Raw genomic sequence first — 19,075 nt, forward strand, 5'->3', positions numbered from 1 at the left:
CCTCAGAGAACATCTAACACATAATGCCAGTATTGTCTACTTTTAGTGAGGAGGCGTTAGGTTTAATGCTGTTGTTGTAGATAACGTAAAGGTTATCAGTTAAAGTAATTAAACTTCACCAACGAGAACTATAATTGGATTGAATCCTACACATTAATTGGATAACGTGAGAGAATTTCTCAGAATGATTATTAAGTGCAAAAGTTCATTCTTTATAAGAACATTAGTGTAATAAATTGAATATATCTTTCTCATGCAATGCTAATACTTTTGCCGTTTCATCTTTGAGAAAAAAAAATGCTATTCCGACAGGCATATACTTTTTCTGAAGGATCATATTAAAAGCAATAAAAGTAAACAGTCTACTTTTCTGAAATCCGTTGATTATTTTGTTATTTTTTAAAGTCATATTTGTAAATAAATACAAATATACATACATGTAAGCAAAGAATTGTATTGGTAAAACTCAAGCAACACTTCGTACAATTGATCAATTGTTTCACAGACAATCGATCTTGATCTTTAAAATATATAAAACATATAATACTGTTAATTCTAGACGTTACTTAGCAAGTGCATGGCTAAAATGATAAAATTTTGCCACAAGGACACTTTTTTCAGGTGGTACAACAATTTTAACACGGCGAATACAAAATCTCTAACAGGAAAGTGTGAGGATGAAAGCGGAAAATTGACGGACGTTAGTAACGTCAATTGCAAACGCGCTGTAAATGGATCGACGGCAAACGGAACGCGGACTGTCCAGAACTTATCAGTCTAATTATTCAGTTCTCACGAAAGGGTTTTATATAAGACGTTTCTATCAAACACTATTTTATTGTATCTCATTAGATATACTGGATTTTAATAAATTAATATAATAATGATTAACAGTAATAATTAGTATTATTTTCCCCAATTTTTGTTCCATTAAATGATAATTTTCAATTGATAAATATTGTTTATTTTACTTTATACAATCATATTTTTTTTAAAAACTTACGATGACATATATGTGAAAATCAATAATATAAATCGCTTTTGCAAGTCCATGCTTGTTGAGTTCCCAGTTTACTCAAAATATTCGAGAAAAGAAGAGAATGGCTGGCTATCGGGCATTTTTCTTGGATAGTTTAAAGGAACTCCACTGAGGTTCATAAGCCTAAAACCATAAAATTTTAATTTCTCACATAAATCAACTGGGGCACCTAAAACGGAAATATATACAAAAGATAATAAAGAAATATGCCTAGAAATACACAAAAAATCGTATGTTTGTGTTATTCTCAGTCCGATTTGAGTGAAAAGCGTTTAAACGATTTTCAATTTTAGGTCATTTTTGATAATTAAAACAATTATTCTGGAAAAACGAATCGAGCTAAAGATCTGAAATTTTGCACATAAATTGTTGGTATAGACCTACATCAGATGGAGTAATAATCTCAAAAAAATATTTCCTGTCCCGTATTGTCAAAAAAACCTCAGTTGAGTCCCTTTAACGAAATTGTGATCGATTTCTTTCTTGCTTAATCTCCACAAATGAGACCTGATTATGGTCACATTATTATCAGACACCTTGAGCACTAGGGAGAATACGACACTTGTTATATTTTGTATTTAGTTAACGACGTCATGAACGTCATTTATTGTTTTGCCAGCGTGCGTCGGGTTTCGTACCTCTTGTCGTTTGAAAATTTCACAGAATTGTTACATGATTTTGTGTTGTTTTTTTTTGCACTGTATCACGGATTTATGTTGTAATATAAATCCGTGACTGTATATACAGAAAATGTTCTGATATTTGTTGTTTTATTTCTTTTTGTAAAATTATCTTGATTAAAAAATGTGAACAGTAGAGCTGCAGTCCTATTATTTTTTTGAACAACCCACCTTTAAATGTCAATTCAAATTAAGAATGGTGAGTCATACATAAGAAAATATTTTTTCCTGTTATGCTGATAGAAAATTTTACTATTTGTACTGTATAATTTTAAATTTAGATTCTGTAAGGGGACGTCCATTTACAGAATTTGAAAACAAAATAAATAAAATAAATATACTAAAGATCAAAACACGAAACGCAAACGACAGACTATATGACGTACGCTCTTATACTCCAAAAGAAAATACTATTCAATACACATGCCTCAAATGTATTGAAATCTACGGAATCCTATTTCGTCCACATTATTTCGCTTGTTAAAACGCGATATTTATCGCCTCTATAGGGCGAAATTTAGTACTAAATTTCGCATGTCTTAAATTTCGCTAGTCTCTAACGCGATAATTATCGCCCTTTCCATAGACCTGAGACACTTATACTAGCGAAATTTAACAATTTCGACTCGATAATTATCGTCTTAATTTTCGTATGTTGTGTGTTTCTCACGCGATAATTATCGCTTTGAAGGACGCTAATTATCGCATGTGAGACTAGCGAAATTTAATACATGCGAAATTTATAATTCTTCTCGTGATTTTAGTCCTAGGATATCCTGAACGGGTCTCTCTATGGTCTATCAATCGTTAGGTACAAGGACACTAAATATGTATGTGTATTTTCTTCCTCGGTATGTTTAAAATATTGTAGAAGTCAAATGGAACACAATCTTTAAAACATTTTTATAGATAGTTAGTGACCATAGCGACAAATAGCCGCGTGTAAATTTTTGATTTTTTAAAATTATTATTGCTTCTTATATCCCATTGAAAATATTGATATTGGCTAACGTCTTTGGCTATATCATATCAATGGATACTTCAAGTTTTTTAATGTCTGCACAATGGGCCGTACATTGTCTGTCGACGATGACCACGAATCATAGTATGGTTCCGTGTTAAAACTGAGATGACGGTATATTGCCTCTTGAAGGTAGCCATGAATGGCCTCATGAAAATTCTAAAAATCGTTAAAGGCCGAGCTTGTTTATTTGTCCCGTACATGGGTACACATGCCCCATTTGGAAAATACAAGATATTTTCCCCTTAGCAAGAGTACCCATGAAAAATTCTTTACGGTTGCAGCAATGAACTGTGTATTGTTTTTATTTCGTAGCCACATATACCGTCGTGTAAAAACCTTAAATGCCGTCCGCTTGTAGACTGCATCGACGTATGGCCCCATTTTAAAACTGAAATGACTATAGATACAGGCTGTATATTTCTCTTGCAGGTAGCCACGTATGGCATCATGAAAATAATTTTATGGTTTAATGCCGAACATGTTTATATGCCACGTATTGTCCCATTAAAAATTCTAAACGGTTGCAGCAACGAACTTTGCACCGTGATTGTTACTTAGCTACGTATGGCCTTATGAAAATACTTTTATGGTTTAACGCCGAACTTGTTTATTTGTCACGTATTGTCCCATTGAAAATTCTAAACGGCTGCATCAATGAACTGTGCATACTTTCCATTACTTAGCCAAGTATGGCCCCGTGTAAAAACTTAAATGTATGCAGTAATAGACTGTCTATTTGCTTGTGGATAGCAACGTAAGTGTCCATGTCAAAACGGAAATGACTTTAAATATACGCTGAATTTTGTCTCTTGCAGGTAGCCCCGTACGGCCCCATGAAATATTCTAAAGGGTTGCAGCAATGACCTTTGCATTGTTTATATTAGTTAGCCACGTATGGCCACACAAAAAATTTCTTAACGGTTGCATCAATGAACTGTGCATTGTTTCTAATACTTAGCCACGTATGGCCCACGAAATGTAGACTTTTTATTATAAAATGAAGACATTTTAACGTTTGACCTTTAATTGTGACTTTGACCTTGGGGTAGCAACCCAATTTTTGCGCTCTGCACATTGTCTCATTATGGTGATCACTTGTGCCAAGTAATTTTAAAAACAAGTTATTTCAAAAACTTTTTTTATCATGAAATGAAGGCTTTTTAACGTTTGACCTTTAAGTGTGACTTTGACCTTGGGGTGGCAACCTGATTCTTGTGCTCCGCACATCGTCTCATTGTGGTGATCACTTGTGCCAAGTTATTTTAAAAACTTTTCAGTGGTTTAAAAGTTATGGAACGGACAGACGGACGGATAGACGGACTGACAGACGGAGGCCGTTCCTATAATCCCCTTACCGCTAAGGGGATTAATAAATCATGATAATATACCTTAAACATATACATAAGCGGGTGTCAATGTCAAACACTAAGCTGTTGTTATATTATTGACACATTTCATAGCAGTGATGACAAAAAAATGGTCAGGAAAAAAATCATGCAATTGGCATTTATACAAAAGACACTGAACAGAACATGTATTTTACATAAAGCATTTAAACAAGTGTGAAAGTGAAAAACAGTACGGAAGCGCCATGGTGACAATTTAACATGTTCTATAAAAAGATAACTCATACGTAGGAAATAAAAAAGCGTTATTAGGAGTTTATAAGTCCTACAAAGGACTTTATAACTCCTACGTAGGAGATAAAAAAGGCCCAATTAGGTGTTTATAACTCCTACGTAGGAATATATAAGTCCTACATAGGACTTTATAACTCCTACGTAGGACTTTAAAACTCCTACGTAGGATACATATCAAAGTGCTGAAAGCACAGAGTGCGACAGACATGTATGCTAGAATATAACTTAGGATAGTATATTATGTAAGAAAAAAAAAAATATATGGGTCAAATTGTAATTGTGGCAAGCCGCACTTGAACTTACTAAAGATGCTCTACATATATTAAACGATGATTCTGTATTATGTAAGTTTAGTTACATTGATTATACAAAAAAATGCGTTTTGTATAAATGGGTTTAACCTTGTTCAAAGTAGGATATAATTCATTTTTATACTTATGCATGCACAATGCTTCGCGAATCGCAACTTTCCGGAGCTGGAATAAGACACTTTACACCCTCCCCCTGCCCCATATAAGGATTTATTCATTCGAAAAAGCCGAGAATGGATAAATTGCGCGTTTTGTTCAGCTAGTTTGTATGGAACATGTAATCTTTAAAGTATTTTAAGTTTTGATATATTCATATTTTAGACCCTTAAAAGCTTGTTGTCGAGTAAGATTTTTCGAAGAGCTGTGAAGCAATTTTTTTGGATACATCGCCAATGCTTACAGACACCTCACCTCAACACATTTCACACTCCAGAAACCTGAAACACTGTATTGAAAGGTGAAGTGTTTTCAATATCTAAAATTTAGAATTTCGTCTGTGTGTGGGAGGGGTGGGGGTCTTGTTCCAACGCCAATATACCGGTCTAGAATGTTGAGATTTGCAAAGCATTCTGTATGCATTTCTCATAAAGTCTTACGTAGGAGATACACATTCCTAATTAGGTTTGTATCTCCTACGTAGGAGTTATAAAGTCCAACGTAGAACTTACAAACACCTAGAAGGTTTTTTCATCTCCTACGTAGGAGTATAGTCTTACGTAGAAGTATAAACGTCCCACGTAGGCGTTAGAAAGTCCTACGTTGGACCTATAAAGTCCTACTTAGGAGTTAAAGGGTTTCCGCTGAGTTTTTTTGACATGATGGTACTGAAAATATTTTTCCAGATAAATGTACCATTTGATGTAGGTTTAGACCACTAATCTTTGTGCAAAATTTCAGATCATTCGCGTACTTCGTTTTTCCAGAATAATTATTCAAATTGTAAAAAGTGCTCAAAATTGAAAATCGTTTAAACTTTTTTCACTCAAATCGGGATATGAAAAGCATAAACATACGATTTTAAATTTATTTCAAAGTATATTTCTTAACTATCTTGCATATATCTCTGTTTAAGGTTCCCCAGCTCATTCATTTAAGAAATTCAAATGATCTGATATTAGGCATTAAAACCTCAGTGGAGTCCCTTTAAAAAGTTCTACGTAGGAGTTATTATGCTTTTTTATCTCTTACGTAGGAGTTATCATTTTTATTGAACATGTTAAATAGGCACCAGGACGCTTTCGGGACAGAGATGTAATTATAGGTAATTTTCGATATATCGTTGATATGCTTTGCACTGAATCAATGACAGCTCTAATTTTACGTATTGTGTTCCAGTATTGTAATTAAAAAGTTCAATTTTTGTGTCGCCTCTACAAAGTAGTGGCGACATATAGGGATCACATATTATTGTCGGTCTGTCTATCCTAAAATTTGCCAGACTACTTCTCAAAAAGTACTTGTGCAATTTCATCCAAACTTTACAGGAATGATTAATACCAAGTCTAGTTGCACATATGGTAAGCATTTTCCTTTTCAATGGTTTTATCAAGAGTTATGACCCTTTACTGAGGCTACTATTTTTATACCACTTATGTTATTTCAATGAAATTTTACAGGACTGATTGGTAGCTCAAGTGCCTGCACATATTACACAGGTTTTGTGTTGAATGATTTTTGGCTTGGTTATGGCCCTTGAATTAAAAAGATTGGTTTTTATTTGTTTGGGTCGTCAGACCAAACAAATGATGGTAGCAAAATTTCAGACCCTGATGCTGTAAATTGCAAATGCCGAAAGTAGCCCGCTTTTTTGAAGTGGTTACTTCCCTTTATATGTACACTAACGCCGAAAAAATTCAGGGGAGATCACTGCGTAAAGATGTCAAATGACAGGCGCATTAATTTTCAAGCAAAATAGTTCCCGAATGGTCGAAGATTTCTAAATTGTTTTACTCTTTATAGATATACATGTACATGCTTATAGTAAGCTCCATGATTCTGAGACCCAAACAAATTCAGCGCCTTCTGTGCTTTGATTCTGTGTGTTGCCAGCTACACAGAATATTGTCTTTATATGAGTTATGACCCTTGAATTGAAACGTGTTTTGTTCTGTTATTGACTTTGTGTCTCCTGCTACACAGTAGCTTCCAGAAGCAATTGGCATTTGTGATCACTGCCCTCGTTTATTTTTTGTAAACAGACATATGGATGGAAAACTCCTATTTATCAAAAATAATCTGTACTTTTAATTTGTAAAACATACTGGCTGTTAAGCTATATACATAAATTGTGGTTTATTCCAAATTTGTTTTATTATATTTTAAAAGTTTTATTTTGAATCATTATATTCAGTTATGTTATTGTTGAAGTGGTGATGTCACATTTTACATATTGCTAATAACTCACATGGGAACCAGCTGGACAGAGGTTAGCATTTGTAATGGCAAATTGTCTGTCAATGTTTCTAAATTTGTTTCTAAAACTAAATATTGTGTTTTTTTTAATAAAAACCTGTTTCTAGGTGACACTGGACAAAAAGTGCATGTATATTAATGGTTCCTACTTAATGCAAAAGAAGATCACTTGATAGGTAAAAATAAGACTTTAAACTGGACATTTGTCCGGAAATTTTCTCTCCATAGTCCATGTAGTCCACATTGTACCGAGCTTAGATATTTGGCATGTTTGTATCATTGCATTGTTGGTCTAATTACATGTTAAATAAACATGGTCCTTGTCTTAAATATTCCAACTCTTGGATTACTTAGTATCTAATTACTTGCAGCGTAATTCTCTTCCAAAACTCCAATGCCGATGATCTATTATCCATAATGAACGATCTGTTGGTCATCTGAGGAAAAGTCAAGTTCCCTTGTAGGAATTTACTACGGCCAGAATTAAATATTTGACACAAAGTTTTGCCTTTTGAATCTTTATGCAAATTACTTTTATCATTCCAAATACTTTTATAATTTGCATTGAAGAATAATGACCTCTTATTATCCTTAAAGGTCCATTATGCCCTAGAAATGCTTTCATTTTTATCTCAAAATATTTTTATTGTTGGTATTATATTATATTTTCAAACAAGCTACTTACTGGTCAATTACCATAACTGTCTTAACCTTATGATGCTTTTCGGCAAGTAAATTTCTAGTGATTTAGTATTTTGTATGGAAGTCAAAATGCTACTTTGCTTACATTTTGCTACTCTATAACGTTTACTTTTACATTAAGTCCTATTTCCTTTAGGTACCAAGCATTTAACATTCTCTAAAACCTTTACTTAAATATTATAAAATGTTACAATGACATTTCTTAAGATATAAATATTTTTTCATTTCTGAGGCATAATCATGCCTTTAACAAGTTTCATTGAAGGTTCATTTCATCTTCTCGTACGTCAGAAGATATGATATCAAGGTCCTGCGATAGCTAACAAGAGCCCGGTATGAGCCGGGTGATGCTCCCCGAATAGGTTTTCGACACAGGAAAGTACACCTCTTGTAGTTTCAGAGTTATGCTCCTGGAAAAAGTTCAAAGTGCAATAATTCCAAAATTAGGCAAAGCAGAGTTATTGTTCTTTGCACTGCACATCTAATCAATGCGATCTATCAACCTACAAAGTTTCTTGTTGATATCTCTTATGGTTTCCGAGTTATGTCCCGGACAACTTCAAATGTAAAAATGAACAGAGGGCAATTACTACAAAATTTGGCAAGGTGGAGATCACGTTCTTGTGCACTGCACATCTCCCCATTGAGATCCATCTACCTACAAAGTTTCATGTTGATATTTCTTGTAGTTTTAGAGTTATTCCCCGGACAAGATTTTTTAAAAGGGGGATAATTAAAAAATTGGGCAAAACAGAGTTATGTTTTTTTTTGTACTGCATTTTACTCAATGAGATCAATCTACCGTTGATATATCTTATAATTTTAGCGTAATTTCAAGACAAAGTTCAAAAAGTAAAAATAAACAAAGGGCAATAACTCCAGAATTAGCCAAGGCAGAGTTATGATTCTTGTGTACTGCAAATCTACCCATTGTTCTTGCATATCAGACAGGATTATCTGCCGTTTTACACCGGTGCTAGAAAGCCCTGTCTCACACCCCCATGTAAGTCGCGAGCTTTAAATGACGTCATTGCTGCACACCTTTTATGAATGAATTGCGTTCTTAGGATGACGTCACTTAACCATGGTAACAGGAAATTTACGATTGAGCATGCTGTTACAGAGGCTATGGTCTAGTCACCATTTGTGACAAGTTTCATCAGTATTAAAGCATTTTTCATAGTTTCAAAGCAGTTTGAACTTGTCACAGGAGGTTTTTCAATAAAAACGGCCATTTTTCGCAATATGCTCATGGGGTAAAAGGTTTATTAAAAAAATGTCAAAAAACAACAATTTTCGACCAAAATTAGGTGTTAAGGCACGTGGTAACATGGGAAAACTAGTTTTGGGTAATTCCAAGGTTTTTTAATCATTTTTTGTTAAGACAAGAATATCGATAAAGGTAATGATGTTCCGAAGATGCTCCCTGAACATTTGACAATGTATTCAGTGCACACTTTATTAACAAATGTAAAAACATTTATTTCTTAGCTCAAATGACTAGAACCCCAGCAATCCCATACTCCATGGATAAGCCGAGGTATCTACCTACCAGTTATTAAAGACCTCGGTCAATAACTAAAGGCTGCCTGAACAAAACTGTTTTGGATTTTATCAGTCTTGTAACCTTGACCCAAAATGACCACTTCTCTTCCCAAAGTTATAGCAACAGCCAAGATAACTGGTCAATGAATAAGTCCCGTATAAGTAAATCTTTAGCACTGGTGACCTTTGTTCTAGCATCTTAAGTTGGATGACCAACAAAAAGTATCTACTAAAATCAGTAAATTATAAAAAAAGAGCTGAATGAACAGCAGTATAAAAATCTATTAAACATCAATGACCTTGACCAAAGTGTTCAAAGTTAGCTAAAGTCTACAAAACATGAAAGAAATCGGTCAATAAATTAAGGCTATATATCATAAACAAAAGTGTAATTGGCCGGTACTGCAAAGGGGGATAATTCAAAAAGTAATCCAGAGTTACAGTTCTTTGACACTGCTCTTTCTCTTACTGGCGTCTACAACTCTGTGATGTTTCAGCGAGATATCTTTACTTGGGACTAGTATTATTTAACATTTTCAAGTATCAAAAGACTACCAATTTGCAATTTTTAAATAAAAAATCCTCAAAATACTTTTCAAGTTATTTTCAAGGCCATAGTGACACGCTGACAAGGTGTTGACCCGCATAAATATTCTGCCAACTTAACATACTTGTGCGGCCAATGACTAATAATGCAGACACAGGGACAGATACATTGTATTAGTGTATTATGATAGAAAGCAATTACATATCGTCACATACATTTTAATGATACAAACTATATCATTCAAATATAAAACCATAGTACTTTTAGCCATAAAATATAGATTACTCAATTGTTACAGTAACAAATTTGTCAATTTTAAACATGGAAAAATGAAATGACCACCATTCACGCCTTAATATTATAAGTCCTCAGCATGTAAATGGTGATATATAATTATACATTAATGGCCTACACGGTTTGTGATATTACAATTATATATGTCCTTTAAACACGAAGTTTCAGCCACTGGTATAGACTTAATGCTTCATTACATGTAGATGACATTTCTTTGCCATTGTTTGCCAGTAACTGTTTTAACTGTTCAGCATTTTATCCATAGATTGGGTGGGTAGAAACTGTAGCTTCCATGTTTTCCGAATCTGAATAATTGGAAGAAACTTTATGATCTCTAGTACCTGAAATAGAGAAAAAATAAACATACACATTTTGTATTTTATTATTATTTACTACTTAAGTCTAGAATAATGTTTTGTCTTGTTATTTATCTGAGGTGTAAGTATGTTGACCAAGTATCAGTTTTAATTATTTGTCAAAAACAATATCACTAACTGATAAGTATATTTGTTTGACCGTCATATTGTCAAAAAGCATAAAGTATGAAAGTTAGAGGAAATATGTTAGATTGGTGAAATACACTAAGCCATCAACCAATGAGAGACTTGAATTTGAATTATTGGTGTATATTTGTCAAGGCTTTTGACTTGTGGCATTTCTAGAAGGTACTATCGCTTTCTTATACAGTTTTTTGAATTGCATATTTGCCCAACAACTACATTCTTAAGCATTAACGCAACATTACATACTTTAGAAGTTTGATGCTAATTAATGAAGAAATCAGACTGTCTTAAATAGAAAAGTAAAAGCAATTTGTACTTAATGTGAAAGAAATACTACAATACTTGTTATAATTGTTTCAAATGTATACAAATCCTTTGTTTATACAGTAATAACATGCCAACAGAAGTCTATTTCCCTGAACAGTACAGTGTAGTAGCTTAACAAAGTTACTAAGAGTAATTTGACCAGAAAGCTATATTAAATGATCATTCAAACCAGTCGATCCTTCCCTACAAATAAACGACTGTTTAGTTCTAAATCTATAAATGTGCAGAACTTATATGCCAGGTGTGCCGGGTCAAGGTCGGGGTCACACATACAGGTCAAAGAATTGTGACTTGGGTTTTATGCCCGCTCCTTATCTCCTAAACCCCATGAAGGATTTTCATGCACCTTGAGTCAAACGTTAACCACATCGAGACCATATGCAGAACCTTTCTTTGCGTCATCGCGGACTATATATGTATTTATGTATATATATTTATATATACTAAAAACTGTTTTTTTTTATGCCTCCAAAATTTTGGTATTTGCAAATGGCGTTTGCAAATGAGGTACTGTAATTTACAGATGGCGAAGTGTTTGAAAATGGTGTTTTACAAATGACGTAACTATCCAAACCTCTACTTTGCAAATGGCGTCATGTAAAAATATGTACAAAAAACAACATACTAAAATATGTACGAAAAACTAAAATAGAATATGTTTGCAAAACTTAAATAAAATATGTATGCAAGACAATAAACAAGAGGGCCCTCTTCAGGGCCCTGAAGTCGCTCACCTGTATATAGGCCCCCAGGGTGGGGCCAGTTTAAACCCCAGGGCTTTTATTTGAACAAACTTGGTAGACACCCATTAGAAGATATTTCACGCTAAACATCTAAGGACTAGCTCATGGAGTTTTTAAAAAAAAGACTTTTTAAGTTTTAACTTTATGCATATAGTTAAAAGCAATGACACCCCTAGGGCGGGGCCAGTTTTGACCCTAGGGCTTTTATTTGAACAAACTTTGGAGACACTCACTAGAAGATGTTTCATGCTTGATATCTAAACTCTAGCTATTCTGTTTTTTTAAAGAAGATTTTTAAGTTTTTGCTATACACATATAAGGAATATCAATGTCCCCCGGGGCAGGGCCAATTTTGACCCTAGGGCTTTATTTGAACAAACTTTGAAGACACTAACTGGAAGATGTTTCATGCTAAATATCTTAACTCTAGCTATTTGGGTTTTTTCAAAGAAGATTTTATAAGTTTTTGCTTTACACATAAATAAAATCAATGACCCCCAGGGCAGAGCCAATTTTGACCCAAGGGCTTTTATTTGAAAAAACTTTGTAGACACTCACTAGAAGATGTTTCATGCTTAGTATCTTAACTCTAGCTATTTGGTTTTTTTCAAAGAATTTTTAATTTAAAGTTTTTGCTTTACACATATATGGAAAATCAATGACCCCCAGAGCAGGGCAAATTTTGACCCCAGGGCTCTTATTTGAACAAATTTGGTAGTCACCCATTAGAACATGGTTCATGCTAAATATCTTAGCTCTAGCTCTTTGGGTTCTTTAAAAAGATTTTATAAGTTTTTACTATATGCATATAAGGAAAATCAATGACCCTGGGGCGGGACCAATTTTAACCACAGGGCTTTTATTTGAACCAACTTGATAGACACCTATTAGAAGATGTTTCATGCTAAATATCTTAGCTTTAGCTCTTTGGGTTCTTTAAAAGAAGATTTTATAAGTTTTTACTATATGCATATAGGGAAAATCAATGACCCCCGGGGCGGAGCCAATTTTGACCCTAGGGCTTTTATTTGAACAAACTTGGTAGACACTCATTAGAACATGTTTTATGCTAAATATCTTAGCTTTAGCTCTTTGGGTTCTTTAAAAGAAGATTTTATAAGTTTTTACTATATGCATATAGGGAAAATCAATGACCCCCTGGGGCGGGGCCAATTTTGACCCCAGGGCTTTTATTTGAACAAACTTGATAGACACCTATTAGAAGATGTTTCATGCTAAATATCTTAGCTCTAGCTCTTTGGGTTCTTTAAAAGAAGATTTTATAAGTTTTTACTATATGCATATAGGGAAAATCAATGACCCCCGGGGCGGGGCCAATTTTGACCCCAGGGCTCTTATTTGAACAAATTTGGTAGACACCCATTAGAACATGGTTCATGCTAAATATCTTAGCTCTACCTCTTTGGGTTCTTTAAAAAAAGATTTTATAAGTTTTTACTATATGCATATAGGGAAAATCAATGACCCCCTGGGGCGGGGCCAATTTTGACCCCAGGGCTTTTATTTGAACAAACTTGATAGACACCTATTAGAAGATGTTTCATGCTAAATATCTTAGCTCTAGCTCTTTGGGTTCTTTAAAAGAAGATTTTATAAGTTTTTACTATATGCATATAGGGAAAATCAATGACCCCCGGGGCGGGGCCAATTTTTACCCCAGGGCTTTTATTTGAACAAACTTGATAGACACTCACTAGAAGATGTTTTATGCCAAATATCTAAGCTCTACCTCTTTGGGTTTTTTAAAAGAAGATATTTTAAGTTTTTTTTCTATCGGTTGCCATGACAACCAGAGTTCTGCATGGAATTAAAGTCTTTGAACAATTTTTAAAGGTGACCACCAAAGGAACATTCCTTTGAAGTTTGGATGAAATTGGCTCAGCAGTTTATGAGGAGATGTCATTTAAAGTAAAAGTTTACGGACGGACGGACGCCGGACGAAAAGCGATCTGTCACTTTGTGACAGGTGAGCTAAAAACAACAAAAAAGAACAAAAAAAAAACAACAAAAAATAAGTATAAAAAAAAAAAAAAAAAAAAAAAAAAAAACCCAAAAACAAAAATTTGCAAATGTCACTTTTATGCCACCGTAGATTTCATTATTCGGAACATTTTATTCTGTTTACGTACACTATTTATGTGTGTTAAATAACAGAGACATTCTATGTTTCAACTTTTTCGTGAATCAACAATAAAACAATGGAACCATTTTAATTTCACTGTTGATAAATTTTATAAAAATATTTCATAAATATATAATTATACCCTTTAAATGGTCTTAGCAACTGAGTTCAAAAGTGCTATGCTCTAACAGGGCAAGAATTGTCAACTAGCAGTCATAATTAAAGTGGTTAGGTCATTATTTCTACTACATCTTTGCATAGTTTTTATGTCCTTTCTCTACAAGTAAACATCTTCATAAAGTTTTTCTTACTAGTATAAGAATTTTTCAGAAAAAAATTATATCATATAATTTAATATGAAAAAACAACTTTTAAGCAAGTGCTGCATGGCGAGAGTTTTAAATGTGTTAACTCACATTTTATTTGTCTGATTGGATTTTACGTTGCACCGACATGTTATTGGTGATGTGGCGACTTTCCAGCTATACTAGTGCTGAAAGGCCTAAGGTATCTACTGGCCATAACAAATGCACCTGTGAAGTTTGAAGATTAAGGGCCCATGAGTTATTGAGATATTAATCAGAAACGGTTATTACTTATATGGTCAATGTGATCTTGACCTCTGACCCCTTGACCCAAAAATTCATTGAGGTTATCTTCTAACCAAAAGCAACATGGCTTGTCAAGTTATTCATTGGAAATCTCTTTTATCTACAAGGTCAATATGACCCTGATCCTTGTATCAGGCAAGTCATCTACAGACCAAAACCAATGCACCTGTGAAGTTTGAAAATCAAAATCCTAGAAGGTGTTGAGTTATCAATTGGAAACCATTTTGACATTCAAATTTCAAAGTCAATTTGACTTCTGACCTAAAAACCCCAAAAACATTAGGGGTCATCTTCTGGTTATGAACAACCTCATACACAGTTTGACGTTCCTAATACTAAGCGTTCTTTAGTTACTGATATCGCAAACCATTAGGTCTACGCACCAATAGACAGACAAATGCCAAGCAATATACCCCCACTTCTTTGAAGGGGAAGAGGGGCATAATAAGCATAACTTATTGCTTAATATTGATCTTACAAAATGAATTACTATTCACAGCAATCTTTGACCTTGAAGGTATGGGTGTGGGTTTTGGACGTGATGTCTTGATGTGGTAAAACATTTATGCTACATTATTTCAAAATCCTTCAAGGCCTGACAATGTTGTAGTCAGGACACAAATGTGTACCTTCATCCTCTGTGTGACCTTGACCTTTTAGGGTGTGACATTGGCGTTAAACGTGACAAATTGTCATGATGTGATTGTCATTGGTATTTGTGCAGAGTTATTTTAAAATCATTCCATGCATTACAAAGTTAGTTTGGACAAAACTGTGTGTACTGTTAATCACTAATTGTGATGTGGTTGTCATTTGTGCCTAGTCATTCTTGAGTTCTTTAATGCATGACAAAGATACAGTCTAGACTTTAATGTTGTGTAAGTGGTGTACCTTTGACCTCTTAAGTCTGACCTTGACCTTTATGGTAGTGACATGATTGTGCCTTAAACGCGACACATCATCTTGATGTGGTAGATATTTGAGCTAAGTTATTTTAAAATCCCTCAATGCATGACAAAACTACTGTCAGGACATGAATGTTGTGTATGTGGGGACACACAGACAGACATACGTAGCGTTTTTAATATGCCGCCCTTCGAAAGCATGAAAAGTTATGGATATAAAGGATATTCATAAAAATATCACGATGTTAGAATGTGAATGTTAATGATTTAAATTCACGATTAATTAATAAACTATGACATTCATCAGCTCCTTTATATACTATGTATAATGTTTATTGTTCTCAGGCTAAACAATTACCACTATGAATATGTGTGTAGCTTGTCTCATGGTCCTGAAGTCAGGATTAGTAACTGGAGTAAAATAAAAAGCTTTTTTTCTTATAAACTTTGAAAATGTTGAAACTGGGTCCTACATTTTAGGACCCAGGTTGAAAGAGCAATGATACCCTTAGGGTAGTTACTGCCCCTGTTGGTACAGGTTGCTTAACTGTAGGCCTCTTGAGAAAGAGAACCCTGCAGGTCATTTGTTTTACTATCTTGTCAAGATTGGCAGTTTATGTGAAATCAGAACAGTCAGTTCTTTGAATACATACATACCCACAAATTGCTCCATGAATGGCGAGTCCATATCATAACCATCAACATGTATCATAAAATTTGGTCCCAGATTATGGTACGGGAATTGCTTCTCCTCATGTTTACACCACCAGGGTCCATTTCATGCATCAAACGAAGAATTCTGTTTATTCTGTTGAATTCTGTTAACACATTTATTCTTGAAAATGAATATATTTTATAAAACTTCTTACTCCCAGACAAAGTTTGTTGCATAAAGAACTTAGATTATGAATTTTAATGTTTAATTGATAATGATTAAGATATATTTTATGACTTGATTGAACGTATTATGCAGTAATTTTGTAGCTTTCTAATTACTCACTTGTGAGTCATTGTATACTTTAATTATAGCAAAATCGATAATGATCAAGGCTATATTTTCATTCAAAAACAGAAAAATCTACATCTCTCTTATAACCATTATAAATGAATAACAGACCTTTGACGCATTATTCTGCATCCAAGTCGCTGACCACTTCCTTGTATTTCAAACTGAAATACCAAAAAATCGTCACATTTTCTGGTCTAAAATTTATTTCTTCAAATTTATGTTAACAAATTTAATATGTCTACATAGTTACCATAACAGAGATAAATGCTTAAATATACACTTTCACTTTTAAAATGTTGGTGATATCTTTATTTTCAGTTGATATTTGATAATATCAGTCAACTACAGTGGATCTTAAAGCCAATAAAATAATTATAATATGTAATAATCATTTCTAAAAACAATATATCGATCACCATTATTATACCCATACCTTTATTTATTTTAGATATTTATTTTTACTTTTTTACCTAAAATTGCGCATTCATAAATTTGAGCGGTTTAGAAAATCTAGACAATATATTCGACTGTTAGTGTACATGGACGTAACACTACAATAACTATTCAAAGTGTGATATAGCGGGATACAGGTACATGGGCTAATAAAATGCGGTTCTATAATAACCCATAAATGCAACAATATTATTATTAAAAGTAGGCATTGCACACATTTCATGATCTAATGAATTGTCTTTGAAAGTGCAGGGCAATGTGGATTTTCATGTAACAGATTAATAAAGTACCCTGTATCTTTGAATATATCACCAGTGTGCATTTTCATCTATGCAAATTTATATACAGTGTAGTAAATAATGTAACATTTACCAAAAGAGCTGCACGAACTAAGTTAGTGTCCAATGTCTTCTGTGAAGGTTTTGCCGTTCTAACATTCTTCTTACTGTTCTTAGGCTGTTGAAAAGGATAGGATATTTGCACAAAAACACGTGATATTAAAGTACATGATCTATCTTGATAAAAGTCATGTGAAAATAAAATTCACTATACACAAAATGCAAAGTTATAAAATCTGAAAGATTGTTTGAAAATACATTCTACGTATGCCAGCATTTTTTTACCATTTCTTATAAAATATGTACATACTTAAGTCATGCACAGATAGACTTCTTTCATTGATATTCAAAATCTAAGAATACTTGGATTTCTTTACGATATTATACCATTTCAATGAACTTTATTAGTTGCTCAGGATGTATATATTTTGAAATTATACAATCAATATTGCATTAAAGTATTTTTTGATCAGACAGATACATTTTAAAAATGATAAATTATTAAGCAGAAATATTCATCATGGTATCAGTTCAACAGTTTGACAGGCTAACATATAAACAAATCCATCAATTTAGTATCAAGGGTAAAAAGCTTTATCTAGATCTTTTTTAAATTTAAAAACAGTTGTATTACATAGAATACATAACCTTGTGGTAATTTCTCCAAACAGCTGTAACAAAAAATGTCATTACTATTTATTACACATAGATTTTGCATGTAAACCAGATTAAAATTTCCGGAACAAAATATCCTACCACTATTTTTAGTTGGTTTAACAGTCACACATATTCCACTTATAACTGGTACTTTATGTAAGAAACATTCCTAACAATACCACAATTCGTTAACAAAGGTAACGAATAAAGGACATGTATATACGATGGACAAGTTATTGTAAGTGGTCTGATGTTTCATTATTTTATATAATCACATCACTGGTGTCATCCGATTGATTTTATGATGCCTCACTTCATATGAAAAATTTGAAAATGAAACTATATATTTACCTAACATGTATCCCCTTAGTAAGTTTCAGAAGTGTCTGAATTTCCGAATTTGTCAGACCGTCCATGAATTATTGTCTGACAAAAGTGTCCAATTCTTCAGTCTCTGCCATTTCTTACCGGTGAAGACACAGCACAGTTTTACCGTAACACCGTTAGCACGTGTTTTTTTCCCGCCATAATTTCGAAGGGCGAAATTTGGTACTAAATTTCGCATATAATTAAATTTCGCTAGTCTCTTATGCGATAATTAGCGCCCTTCAAAGCGATAATTATCGCGTGAGAAACATACAACATACGAAAATTAAGACGATAATTATCGAGGCGAAATTGTTAAATTTCGCTAGTATAAGTGTCTGTGGTCTTTTGAAAGGGCGATAATTATCGCGTTAGAGACTAGCGAAATTTAAGACATGCGAAATTTAGTACTAACTTTCGCCCTTTAGAGGCGATAATTATCGCGTGTTACTAGCGAAATATTGTGGACGAAATAGGATTCCGTAGAAATCGATGATACTATATGTCTAGATTACAACAGTCAAATCCTTTTGCGATGTGTGTAAATATTTCAAATATGTTTAATCTTCCGGGATCAATGCTAAAAATATTTTTTTGATGCCATGCAATAATTTTAAACATTCAAGATCATCCGACACGATCAAATCGGATAAATTGCCTCCTTCGAAAAATTACTTGATAAAACTGAACATGGCCGGCATTGGTAAATGGAGAAAAAACAACACGCTCTTTTATACGACGTAAGTTTTAAAGCTTTTCTCGTATATCATTAGCTTATTATTTAAGCTTCAATAAAAGGACGAATGATCCAGAAAAACGCCAGAAA

General features: G+C 33.5%; 1 long non-coding RNA gene across 1 annotated transcript; it reads right to left on the bottom strand.

Annotated features, from left to right (window-relative positions):
- Positions 1–10,138: 10,138 nt before the first annotated feature.
- Positions 10,139–18,728, bottom strand: LOC132737312 (uncharacterized). The gene is made up of 4 exons (XR_009626719.1): positions 18,235–18,728; positions 17,261–17,344; positions 16,084–16,244; positions 10,139–10,535 (listed from the first exon to the last, which is right to left on the bottom strand). It is a non-coding gene; the product is annotated as an uncharacterized LOC132737312 (long non-coding RNA).
- Between the last annotated feature and the right edge of the window lie 347 nt (positions 18,729–19,075).

This window comes from Ruditapes philippinarum, unplaced genomic scaffold (genome assembly GCF_026571515.1).
Source record: "Ruditapes philippinarum isolate M1 unplaced genomic scaffold, ASM2657151v2 ctg5413_1_1_1_1, whole genome shotgun sequence".
In the NCBI taxonomy this organism is placed as follows: domain Eukaryota; kingdom Metazoa; phylum Mollusca; class Bivalvia; order Venerida; family Veneridae; genus Ruditapes; species Ruditapes philippinarum.